At 42.2% G+C, this 11619-nt stretch overlaps 1 non-coding gene across 1 annotated transcript; it reads right to left on the bottom strand.

The window, feature by feature from the left end:
- Positions 1 to 10104: 10104 nt before the first annotated feature.
- Positions 10105 to 10211, bottom strand: LOC120094412 (U6 spliceosomal RNA). Its single transcript, XR_015628360.1, has one exon. It is a non-coding gene; the product is annotated as a U6 spliceosomal RNA (small nuclear RNA).
- Between the last annotated feature and the right edge of the window lie 1408 nt (positions 10212 to 11619).

Genomic DNA, 11619 nt, shown 5'->3' with positions numbered 1-11619 from the left:
TTCTTTACTTTGAAGTTATGGAGAGCCATGTGCCACAGTTTAGGATCATGAAGCTTTCTTTTCCCCTTAAGAAGGTTACCTGACGGGGTTGGGGATTTAGCTCAGCGGTAGAGCGCTTGCCTAGGAAGCGCAAGGCCCTGGGTTCGGTCCCCAGCTCCGAAAAAAAGAACCAAAAAAAAAAAAAAAAAAAAAAAAAGGTTACCTGACAGGGCTGAGATTGTGGCTCAGTGGTAGAGTGCTTGCCTGACCAGCCCAAGAATGGCCTGAGCTCAATACTCACTACTACAGGAAAAGAAAAAGAAAAAAGAAAGAAAAGCATGTGGCAAAGAGAAGACTTCATTCCTACAGCATGCATGCAGAATGAGAAGGGTACTTGCGATTGTCCAAGAGTGACATAAAGATGGTGTAGGAGAAACAAACAAAAAAAAATTAAAAAAAAAAAGATGGTGTAGGAGAAAGATGATGGTTGCTTGCTGCACCGTTCAGGCTTGTCAACAGCACACAAGGCTCACATCCAATTTTCTTACTGCATAACTAAATAAACTATGTGTTTGTTCTTAGCTAAATTAAAATTCTCTATGATAGAATTCTGTGCTCTTAGATCTAGCCCCACCTCTCATTATGGTAGAGGGAGATCTTAGCCACCGTCTTGACTTTACTCATCATCCACATTGAACTAGAAAATCCACATCTGGGGCTGGAGAGATGGCTCAGTGCTTAAGAGCATTGACTGCTCTTCCAGAGGTCCTGAGTTCAATTCCCAGCAACCACATGGTGGCTCACAACCATCTGTAATGAGATCTGATGCCCTCTTCTGGTGCATCTGAAGACAACTGCAGTGTACTTATATATAATAAATAAATAAATCTTTAAAAAAAAAAAGAAAAGAAAAGAAAATCCACATCTCCATCCAGACCTCTCAGTTTAGGAGCCATGTGTCCCTCTGCCTTCTAGAACCTCCACTTAGATGTCTATCTCCAAGAAACTTAAAATGCGTACATTTTCTTGTGCCTACCAGTTTTAAATAACTAAGATATTTTCTAAAGTATGACAAACTCTTGAAAGAATAAGTGTACAGGAGTTGATTATAGACAAATCTGTCTGAGATTTCCATATCTCCCAATTTATTCTAAGCCTTTCCATGTGAACTCACTCATCTAAGTAAGTGGAGACAGTGATATATCGTCTCATAAAGGTAGAAATGTCTGGGTTGGAGACCATGACTGGACAATAATTAGTGATGAAGATTCCTATTGGAGTGTGAGCTCTGAGGAAGATTCTGCTTGACCTCAGGACCCACTGTCCCTTCCTAATGACTGCCATCTATATAGAAAGCTGTATAGCAACACATTTCAGCTAAGATTTTACTTCACCTTCTGTGGGAAGGGGTAGTGTCTAACTCTGCTTTGACTCCATGTCACTAATGACACATCCTTGAAAATTCTCATCTGAAACATAAAGATGTTGACTAATCTTTTAATATACAGTGAGCCAGTCTGACCAAAAGGCCTGTCTAGGTTCAAACGTGGAGTGATCTCACAAGGCAATTCACTGTGATTAAACCTATAAAGGAGCTAGGAAGCTAGTGCTCCCTCCCTCCTCTCTCTCTCTCTTCTCTCCCTCCCTCTTCTGTCCCCTCTCCCTCCCTTCCTCCCCCTCTCTCCTCCCCCCCCCCCTCTCTCTCTTTCTCTCTCTCTCTCTCTCTGTATGTGTGAGTGAACAACATATCAGGCCTACCTTTATTCCTCATGGTGGTCAGGAGTTCAGGTTGTCCAAGAAAATGAGTACTCTCCAGGCCAGAGGCACCAGAAGGATGGGCTCAGTTGCTTTTGATTTTACTTCAGAGCTGGGGTGAGGCACAGTGAGGCAACCACAGTTGCAGGGTGAGCAGATGCCTCTCCTGAATAGTTCAACGGGCTCTCTTCAAGGAGCCTACTTGGAGTTTTCATGAAGCAGGTCTACCAGTGGTTCTTCAAAGGGATGAAGCCTTTTCTTTGAGTTTTGGAACTTATATTTCTTAGACTTGAGTAATAGATAATTAAACCACGTAATTAGAGTAACACTTAGAACTGGAAAAACAGGTTCATAATAAATCCATCTGATTCATGGCACACACACAGCCCAGCTTCTCAGGCAGAAGTCAGTCACACTGGCAAGCAGCCGTCCCATTGTGAGTGCTCATGCTCTGAGTGTCAACCTAGTCTACAGAAGAACAATAAATAAGTATTACTACATTATGAGAGGAGGGTGATAATGTTCCTTCTCTATATAGGAGTCTGAGCAGTATGAATTGGCTCTGTGTGGGAGTTTGAGGAGGCCTCTCCACCCGTCCTTGTTTTCTTCCTCCTGTAGCTGCCATGGATTTGAAGGGAAGCTCCTCTGCTGTCCATCGCTAACTTCACATTCACTTGTTTATCTTTCTGTGGTACTGGGGACCAAGCCCAGGGTCTTACCTCCGAGAGACATCCTGAGCCATACCCCACAACCTGTGGAGAGCTGTAGGGAGAGCAAAGTTATGTGGTCTGTTCCCCCTGGGTACTGAGGGAGTTTGGTTAGTGGGATGTGGGTGGAACTGAGGTAAGGAACATTTCTACCTCGTCCTTAAAAGCCTGGTGGGCGACCTTCCAGCCTCCTTCTTTTTTTTTTTTTTTTTTTTTTTTTTTTTTTTTTTTTTTGGTTCTTTTTTTCGGAGCTGGGGACCGAACCCAGGGCCTTTCACTTCCTAGGCAAGCACTCTACCACTGAGCTAAATCCCCAACCCTCCAGCTTCCTTCTTACTATGGCTTAGAAGACTTCATATTCTAGGTGACACACAGTTGCTAGATGTCAGAGAATCACCTGAACAAGATGTGGCCCAAATTGAGAATTAGATTTTTGCAACATTAACTCTGTGAGATTGGTCAGTCGTGGCGGATTGTGTTTATCATAATGAGCACACCGTTCCCAGCAGCAGAAGTGGATACGATCGCTTGCCTACAGGAAAATCTGAATGTCTGCAGAACAATTTGGGGAGAGAAAACATTCCTGAACAAAACAAATGTTCATGATACATTCTTCTGTAATACAAATAACAGTAAATGTGTGTATTTTCATCTGTTTCATATTGATAGGGGCATATTTGAAGAAATGTGATGTTAAAATTCCTATATGTGGGCATTATAGACTGTACAGAAACTAATATGGCGATAATATCACTAGATGATAGAATTTTTTGCAAGGTGTATTTATTTTTATGAGAATGAGAATTTGTCTTCGTGTTCTGTGCGCTGTGGCTGGGTGTGTACGGTGTCCTTGGAGGCCAGAACTATAGTTCTCATCGCTTGTGAGCTGCAATATGGGTTCTGGGACCCAAACCTGGGTCCTCTATAAGAGAACCATTCTTTTTTTTTTTTTTTTTTTTTTTTTGGTTCTTTTTTTCGGAGCTGGGGACCGAACCCAGGGCCTTGCGCTTCCTAGGTAAGCGCTCTACCACTGAGCTAAATCCCCAGCCCCAAGAGAACCATTCTTAATCACTGAACCATCTCTCCAGCCCCAAGATGATTGAATCATGTTATGAAATAACTGTTGTTACACGGGATCCACGAGTGAACATTGCTTTATATCGAATATATTTGACTCATGACAACATTTTTAGTGGCCAGGAAGAATCCACAATATGTTTTTCCAATCAGTTCCTGCCTTCTCCAAGATAACCCACTTCTGAGTTATGTCACAGTCAATTCAGTCTGTATATTTTTAACATTTATGATGGATGTAGATACTATTTACTCTGTGAGGGTCTCTCTTACACACCACAGTGTGTAGAATGATGTTGGTGCATGTATCAATACCCTGACCTGTTGTAATATGCTGTGTGATGTTATATTGTCTGAATTTCAAATAGTCAATGATTAATTTTCCTCTCAATAGCCATTTAAGCTATTCACAGTTTGTGGCTGTTGTAAGAAAAGCTGAAGAACGAGGCTATGAAAATCCTTGTATTTGTCTCTTTTTTATTGTTTTGGTATGTGGGGCGAGCTTTGTTAGGAAATGCTTTCCCGGTTCATTTTTTCTCTGGTCTGCTGTAGCATGCTCCTAACAATAACAGAATCAGCTATATCGGGGATAGCCAGTGCGCACACCGTGTAGTATTTTCCACATGCTGTGCCCAGCTCAGTGTTATTGCCCCTGTACTAAAGGACACCAGTTCTGGCCAACATGACATAGTATTCTATTTCAGATTTTCTCTAAGCAAAGCAGTTGGCGAGAATGACCAGTTGCACATTGCTCTGTCTGATCTTCAGAGTCAGCTTGTACCCCAGCACGTACTGTCTGCTTTTCCTAGAACACCATAGCTGTAGCTGATTGATGCCACAGACTTTTCGGCACCTTTGTAGTCACCACCTTCCTGCTGTAAGAGGGCAATGGCTCCCAAGCAAGGGCAACCACAAACGAGGCCTGGGAGTGAGGAAGGTTTGCCTGTGTCTTTTGTGGATAAATGCTCTCAGTGAAGCTATGTATCTATTGGTAGAATTATGAAGCCCAGGCTAGACCTATGGTTAGCATCTTGCTGGATTTCTACATGAAATTTAAGATTTTCTATTTCTGTGAAGAAGGTCACTGGTATTTTATAGGTGTTTGGAATCTGATGATGGTTTTGGATATTATAACTGTTTCATAATCTTAATTCTACCAAACGTATGCATGGGCGATCATTCGTTCTTCTAGTATGTTCAGTTTCTTTCCTCATAGTTCTTTAGAGACAGAACTCATGTAGCCTTTAACTCACTAAACAGACAAGATAACCTCGGACTTTTTCCTCCAGCCTCCACCCAGCCATGTGTTGTTATCACAGCTATGAGCTACCATGCCCAGCTCTTCAGTGTGTGGTCTCGGTATTGGAGGTCTTTCACTCCCTTTGTTAGCTCAGTCTTAAGCTATTTTAGGTTACTGTGAATGGGTTTTGTTTTCCTTGATTTCTTGCTTAATAACTTATTAGTAGAAAGAAAAGCTGCTAATTTCTGTATTTTGATTTTTGTGTTCAGAAGTTCTCTGGATGTGTTTATCGTACCTAATTCAGGGTTTCCTGATGTCTCCTTCCTTTCTTATTTATGTCATTTTTTCTTTCTCTTGACTTACTGCTTCGCTAAAACTTCAAGCCACGTATTGAACAAGAGCAGTTCAGGTGGACTGGAGAGATGGCCCAGAAACTACCTTACATCTCTGCTAACTTATAATCTCTCTTTTTGTTTTGTCTTTTCTATTTTCTGAGACAGGGTTCCTCTGTGTAGCTTTGGCTATTCTGGAACTTACTATGTAGACCTCAAGTGGAGATCTGCCTGCCTCTGCCTCCCAATTGCTGAGATGAAAGGTGTGCCCCACCACTGCCTGGCTTTCATAACCTTAACAAGTTATCAAAAATGCTGGTACAAAAAGTGGCAAATACAGACTCATCCTGAAGGAAGTCAGGGTGGGTGGGAAGCAGAGGGTAAAGTGGACTGATTGGATAAGGGGTGGTGCACACTCTTAGAGAGTGACATCATTTGATTAAAGCTAAGGAGAGAAACGGGCCTAATAGCAGAAGTTACAGCCAACTTTCTTTGTTCCCAATCTTAGAGCAAGAAGTTTCAGAATTTCACTGTGAAGTATAATGGCGATTATTTGTAGACCCGTTTAACTGAAGATCTTTATATTTAAACATATCTTGTTTATTTTCATGTGTCTGAGTGTTCTGTCTCATGTATGTGTTTGCACTATTTACCTGGAGCCAGCAGGGGTCAGAAGAGGGCACCAGATCCCTTGGAACTGGAGTTACCCATGGTTGTGAGCCACCATGTGTGTGCTGGGAACTGAACCCAGGTCCTCTAGAAAAGCATCCAATGCTCTTAAACTGCTGTGCCATCTCTCCGGCCCCTGAAGACCTTTTAAACTATTTCATTCTTTGAGAATCTCATACTCGTGTCTGATATAGTTCAGTTATAGCCATTCCCTACTACTCTTGGATCTCTCCTAACTCCATGTCTCCTCATTGTTCAAAACAGCACACTGAGTCTCAGTTAGTGCTGGCTATATACACCCGAGGGTGGGGCCATCCACTGCAGCATTGGCCATCTACAAATGGCCACACTCAAAGAGGAAATGACTCCCTTCCTCAACGGTCATTAACTACCAGTAGCTCCGCAGCTAGAAGAGGGGACCTGTGATCCCTCCCTCGTCCATGCTGGAATTGCTACAGTCTTCATCTTGTGTGGATCACCACATAAGTACTGTGTGAGTCTGAGTGCAGCAGCCATGGTATGTTCAGAAGTTGGCAGATTGCAGACCATCTTGAAGGCTTAATTTTTCAAATCTTTTGCGAAAAATAACTTTAAAAATTGTATGTGTGTGGTTGTTTTCCCCCAATATGTGTCTGTGCACCTTGTGTGTGCCTGGTACCTTGGGAAACCAGAAGAGGAAGGCAGGTACATCCCTGGAACTGGAGTTGTAGACATTTGCGAGCCACCATGTGGGTGCTGGGAACTGAACCCAGGTCCTCTGCAGGAGGAGCCAGTGCCTTTAATCACTGAGACATCCATGAAGCCCCGCACTGTGAGGACCTTTTACATTCACAGTTCGCCGTGACTTATCACGGATTGCTGTTGAAGTTTGTCAAATGATATTTTTGAAGCAATTGGAATAATTATAAAACTTTCCAAGATGAGAATAGAGCAACTTAAATGGGCTATTTTTCAACGAAGTGAAGCATGTGCTCTGTGATAATCACATTTGGTAATGATACATTATTTCTTTGTATATCACTGGGTTTCATTAGTTAAAATCTTTTTTAAGATTTTTTTTTAATTGTGTATATGTGGGTGCCTTTGTGGGGGTTTGTACATGTAAGTGCAGGTGCTTGTGAAGTCAAGAAATAAGTATTGTACTCACTGGAGCTGAAATTACAGATGGTTATGAACCTTCTGACATGGGTGATAGAACTGGGCTCAAACTTGCAAATTCCTTCTCTATGTTTAGTATATTCCTGTTTATGGTTTGGTGTCTCGTGACTGACTGTGTATGATACAGACTGCTTTGCTTTTTTTTTTTTTTTTTCAAGACAAGGTCTCTTTGTGTAGCCCTAGTTGTCCTGGAACAGCTCTGTAGATCAGTCTGGTCTCAAACTCACAGAGATCCTCCCAAGTGCTGGGACTAAAGGTGTGTGCACACCGCCCAGCATCTAATACAGACTTTGGTGTAGCCAGACTCCTAGGCATTTGTGGGTGGTGTATAATCCTGACCACCATCGAAAATTTTAAGGATTTTTGTATCTGCATGAGGAGTGTTAGTCTAAAATTTCCTTTTCCAATCCTTGGTGTTGTTTTTGGGATGATCTGGGACATACAAGTTGAGGCACTCGCTCATCTATTACCTAGATTATATAGAGTTAGTGTGTTTTGTCCTTAAATATTTTACAGAATTCATTGGCAAAGCCATTTGGACCTAAAGTTAAAAAACGACCAACAAACAAACATGTACTGATATGCACCGCTGTCCTCCATCCTGTTCCTGGTACCACAGAGAGAGTCCTTCCTTCTCTGCTCTTCCCAAACAGCATTCAGTGACAAGCTCTTCAGTTGACCTTGTAGAGTCAGGGCTAGTTCTCCACCCCCCTCTTTCTTTTTTCTTTTCTTTTTTTTTTTTCCGGAGCTGGGGACCGAACCCACTCTTTCTTTTTTCTTTCTTTCCTTTTTCTTTTTCTTTTTGTTTTATTTTTCAAGGCAGAGTTTCTTCGTGTAACAGCCCTGACTGTCCTGGAACTCACTTTGTAGATCAGACTGGCTTCTAACTCAAAGAGATCCACCTGCCTCTGTCTCCGAAGTGTTGGGATTAAGGGAGTGTGACACCTTACCTGGCCTAGATACATTTTTATTTATTTATTTATTTATTTAGTTAGTTAGTTTGTTTGTTTGTTTGTTTGTTTGTTTCCAAGGCAGGGTTTCCCTGTGTAGCCCTGGCTGTCCTGGAACTTGCTCTGTAGGCAATAGTGTTTTGGTTTTTTTTTTTTTTATAACAAGCGAGGTGAGTTCTAGCTCAGATGATAAGGCCACTGCTAGTTAATGATGGTAGACTCCCCGCCTCTGGTGTAAAGACCTTATGACACACAGTGATTCTGGAGAGCCTAAGTCTCCAGACCTCCATCACCATATCAAAGTCTGTATCAGTCAGTCACAAGACACTGAAGAAGCAAACAACAGAATACTAAAAACAGAGAACGAATTTGGAAGTTCAAGCCCAGTATTGGCCCAAAGCATAACAGGAATCTCTCTCTGAATTAATGAAGTGTGAAGAAATGAAAGAAAGCGAAGCTGTTGGAGTGGAGCGAGTGTTGACGTGATTTACGGTCATGCATGCTTTAGGAAGCACCTTCGGATATGAGTGTGAGAGCAGAGAAGAGGAACTGCAGGCAGCAGACATCCACAGGGTTGATATTCTGACCAGAGTGAAGGAGTAAGAGACTTAGCAGGGTATTTTTTTCTGGGCTCATAAACTCTTTGTGTGTGTGTGTGTGTGTGTGTGTGTGTGTGGGAGGGGGTAAACTGAGGCAGAGTGGCGGCTCCCTTTGGAGTCTGTGCTGTGTGTGCTTGTGTACCAAGAATACTGCTTATACATAACATGAGCTCTTCCTGAAAAACAAAAATAAAATTTTAACTTTTAGGTGGAGAATAAGTAAGAGTAGAAGTTAATGGAATGGCAAACAAAACCAATAAACAAACACTGACAGTGCTGGGCATGGTGGGGTCACGCCTTTAATCCCAGAGGCAGAGGCAGCCACATCCTAAGTTCCAGGGCAGGGAATCTGCCATCAGTAACTGGCCTTACCATTTCAGCGAGAACTCACCTCGTTGTTATTTAAAAAACAAAACCAACCAACCAAACAAACATTAGTGAGATATTTCTCAGGGTCTACTAAGAATGAAAAGATGCTTTGGGCCGGGTGGGGTTGGGGGGTCCAGTTCAGTTAGTAGGTGCTTGCCTAGTATGCATGAAGCCCTGGGTTCTATCCCCAGCACTAACATGGTCGTTCATACCAGGAATCCCAGCACTCAAGAAATGGAAGCAGGAAAATCAGTAGTCCAAAGTCCTCTTTGGGTACATAGCTGATGTGTGGGCTGGCCTGGGAAACATGAGACCCTGTCTCAAACAAACAAACAAACAAACAAACAAACAAAAACAAACCCAAATGGTCTGGTCTACATAGTGAATTTCAGATCACCCAATGGCTATATAGTGAGACCCTGTCTCAAAATAAAAATGTAAAAGGCCTATGAGATGGCTCAGCAGGTACAGGTGACTGCTGCCAAGCCTGGCCACCTGAGTTTGATCCCACAGACCCTCACTGGTAGAAGGAGAGAACCGACCTCTGCAAGCACACTGTGCCACTTCTGTTGACCCCAGGAAAGAAATAAACATAATGAAAACATTGCACCTTTGCTATTAGATAGCTTTATTGTAAGATGTCCTCTGCGTCTTACTATTCTGCCAAGGAAAACACCAGTGCAGACCCTCACGCTTACATGGCAAGCATTAGACTGACTGAGCCATCACCCCGTCCACTGAACAAGTTCATGTCTAAGTAGGGCATTCCTGGTTCCACTGAGTTGGGTGCACAGCCTGTGGACAGCCTGCTGCCCAAGAACCACTGAGGGTCTACAGTTTCTCTTCTGCTTGCTCTCTGTTTAATGGAAGCATAGGACACTGTAAAGCCTCTTCTTTCCCCAATATAAATACTTAATGCTGTAATTTTCTCTGAGAGCACTGCTTCAGTGGCATGCCACAGTTTTTTAATAGTCGTGGTTTTATCTCTGTTGAGCTAAAAATATACTTTTCTGATTCCTTGACCTGAGTCCTTAAAAGTGGTTTTTTTTAATTAGCTTCCAGTTTCAAATATTTTTTTTCTGTTACCTAATTTAATTTATATTTGTACATGAATCTGTTTATTCTAGATTTATAAGCATTTGCTTTACGGATGGGAGTATGATATAATTTGGTAAATATGCGCTGCTGCCTTGGTGAGCATGTGTTGTTACTGGATGTAGGTCAGGTTGATTAATATTGTAGACTTTTCCATGACTTTCATTTCTTTAAAAAAAATATATGGAACGCTTCATGAATTTGAGTGTCATCCTTCACAGAAGCCATGCCGATCTTCTCTGTATCATTCTGACTCTCAGTCTACGTGCTGCCGAAGTGAGCACAACTGTACTGGTGTAAAAAGTTATTCTGTCGGGGTTGTGGATTTAGCTCAGTGGTAGAGCGCTTGCCTAGCAAACACAAGGCCCTGGGTTCGGTCCCCAGCTCCGAAAAAAAGAAAAAGGAAAAAAAAGTTATTCTGTCAATTATCAATAGCAGAGTTAAAGTCACTAACAATACGTATTTGTACATTTTGCACTTAAATCTTGTTGTTTTATGGGGTGTGAGGCACATGACTTTAATTTCAGCATTTGAAATGCAGAGGCAGGCAGATGTCCGAGTTCAAGGCCAACCTGGTCTATAAAGAGAATTTTAGGCCATCCAGGGATTCTGCCTAAATATAATGATAACAACAATAATAGAGCCTGGAGAGATGGCTCACACTGGCTGCTCTTGCAGAGGACCCACATGGCAGCTTACAACAATTTTGTCATTCTAGTTCCAGGGGATCCAGTCCTCTCTTATGACCTCTGTGGACACCAGGTATGAAAATGGTGCACAGACATAAATGTAGGCAAATACCCCTATACACAGACACATAAATACATAAATAAAATAATGCATAAACTAAACCTTTGGATGTAAGAACCAAATGACACGTAGATTCAAATCTGATTATGTGCCTCTTTGAGCTTGGAGTTCCCATGAAATAATAGGGTGGAGATACAGAATAGGCAAGATCGGGACAAAGATATAAAACTGAGACATCAGCACACATTCGAAGTTGCATACATAATTCCTCAGGAAAAAACCACACAGGCAGAACATCTGGGCTAGATAATTGGTACTTGCCATCCCACGGCAGATAACTAAAGAGATGTAAAAATCAAACATCTTGTAATTTTGTAGGAATTAGAAGTAAGACACGATCTAGATCTAGGGCCCAGAGTGAGCCATTTGGGAGCAGTTTTTTTCTATATTCTTTGCAGACCCTATGGAGGCAAATGAGACACTGAGGCATTTAAAGAAACCTTCCTGGGCTGTAGGGTGACGGCTGGAATATAAGCCTTCAAGGATGGCCATCCACAGGAGACATGGATAGGGACTTGACAGGCTGTGTCCTGAGAGGGTGGGTGTGGACCACAGTCCTCTAGCCGGGCAGTGATGGAGCAGATCACACACCTTTGTCCTAGACTGTGTACTGCTTTGAGCGCTTGACTGACACAACCAGAATCCCTTGAGAAGGAAGTTAGCATTGGGTGATATCTGTGAAAACCACTTCAAGCTTAGTGTCCTGAACTCACAATGAGAAACTATGAGGCAGAACATGAGGAAAAGGAAGTGACCAGAGACTCACAGGAACTCCAGAGACTGAACTTACCAGATACAGAATTTGAAAACAATGTTGGCTGTTGTGTTTAGGGGACAAAAAATTGGAAATTTTAGCAGGAAGCCATGAACTATATTCTTTGA

Source organism: Rattus norvegicus, chromosome 8 (genome assembly GCF_021556685.1).
Source record: "Rattus norvegicus strain SHRSP/BbbUtx chromosome 8, alternate assembly SHRSP_T2T, whole genome shotgun sequence".
Taxonomy (NCBI): Eukaryota; Metazoa; Chordata; class Mammalia; order Rodentia; family Muridae; genus Rattus; species Rattus norvegicus.
The sequence above is the reverse complement of the archived record's forward strand: the minus strand, read 5'-3'. Positions and strand labels throughout refer to the sequence as shown.